The 1731-nt window shown below is 40.8% G+C and overlaps 1 non-coding gene across 1 annotated transcript; it reads right to left on the reverse strand.

Annotated features, from left to right (window-relative positions):
- Positions 1-755: 755 nt before the first annotated feature.
- On the reverse strand, positions 756-862 carry LOC141710224 (small nucleolar RNA R71). The gene has a single exon (XR_012570755.1). It is a non-coding gene; the product is annotated as a small nucleolar RNA R71 (small nucleolar RNA).
- Positions 863-1731: the final 869 nt, after the last annotated feature.

Below are 1731 nucleotides of genomic sequence, written 5' to 3' on the forward strand. Positions count from 1 at the left end.
TATCAAACCCAATTTGTTACTTGTCTTAGCAGTGAATAATAATCATACATTGTTGCATAAGTGCATATTCTGAATTAAACCAGTCTCTATGGGAATGAACTAAACTTAATCTTATACTACTTGTGACCACGTACGCTTGCATGTTTTTGTGTTAACAAGTTTTTGGCGCCGCTGCCGGGGATCGGTGTTAAATTTAGTTTATGTGCTTGTCATCAGTGGTCGTTAAAGTTCACTGACTCGAATAATTTCTCTTACCAATTTTACTTTGCTTGTGTGTTTCAGGTATTCGAGCGAGCATGTATGAAAACATGTTTTCAATCTCGTAAGGACACACTAGAAGAAGTAGAAACGGAAATGGTCATTGCAATGGAGAACCAATAGCAGAAACGAAAGCATTGAAGGATTATTCTCAACCGAAAATCAATGACATTCAGTCGAGCATTGTCAGACCAGCCATTGCAGCTAATACCTTTGAAATCAAGCCTGGCACAATTCAAATGCTACAGAATTTAGTCCAGTTTGGGGGTGCTCCAAAGGAAAATCCCAATATGCACATTAGGAATTTTATCAAGATTTGTGGCACCTTCAAGTTCAACGATATTTCGGAAGATACTGTGAAACTGAGACTTTTCCCATTTTCTCTGAGGGATAAAGCTAAGAGCTGGTTGCACTCTCTACCAGCAGGTTCTATTACGACATGGGAGGATCTTGCTCATAAATTTCTTACTAAATTTTTCCCAATAGCAAAAACAACTGCAATCAGGAATGCTCTTACTCAATTTGCACAGCAGTCAGGAGAATCTTTATGTGAAGCTTGGGAGCACTACAAGGAGATGCTTAGGAAGTGTCATCATCATGGAATGCCTGATTGGATGGTAATCAATTGCTTTTATAATGGGTTGGGAGCACAGTCAAGACCCATGCTAGATGCAGCATCAGGTGGAGCCTTATGGGTTAAGAGCTATGAGGAGGCTTATGAGCTAATATTGAAATGATGGCTGCTAATGAATATCAGAATCCAACTCAGAGACTACCACAAGGCAAGATAGCAGGAATTCTAGAGGTGGATACAGCTACGGCTATAGCGACTCAGCTAAAGGCGTTGACTATGAAAGTGGATTCTCTGACCAACTATGGAGTTCATCAGATAGCAAGTGTTTGTTGAGTCTTTACAGAGCTATAACTAGAGGCAAGAATGGACTTTTCTATGCTTCTATGGTGGAATGAGATCATGAAATGAAGGGCGAAAGCTTGCCAGAGGAGCAGAGCGAGAAACAAAGAAAGCAAAATTTTTTTGGAAAAAGGCAAGCGCGGCCGCCCTCTACCTTAGCGTGTCCGTGCTGCTTGAACAAAAGGCCAGCGCACCCGCGTTGTGTCTTGGTGCGCCCGCGCTAGGTCGTGCAGAAAGAAATCCTGTTTTGATTCTGATTGGAAGTTTCTTGCGGTCAAGGTAATTTGGAAGTATAAATACCATAAGATATCAATCAGAAGGACAGAACTAAAGAAAAATAAAAAGTGGAGAGCACAAGACGGCTAAGAAGAAGAAGATCTAGTTGTACATCTTATTTTTATATTCTTCTAATTAGGCGATACTGTGGCGCCCTCCAAACCCGGGTCAGAAGTTTGGGGTCCACAACACATACACAATATATATACCTGCATAAGAAATATTATTTGCAATGACCCTGCTTCACATAACCACGGATCGCAACAGGTTAAAGTATGAAAACA

Source organism: Apium graveolens, chromosome 2, assembly GCF_009905375.1.
Source record: "Apium graveolens cultivar Ventura chromosome 2, ASM990537v1, whole genome shotgun sequence".
NCBI lineage: Eukaryota > Viridiplantae > Streptophyta > Magnoliopsida > Apiales > Apiaceae > Apium > Apium graveolens.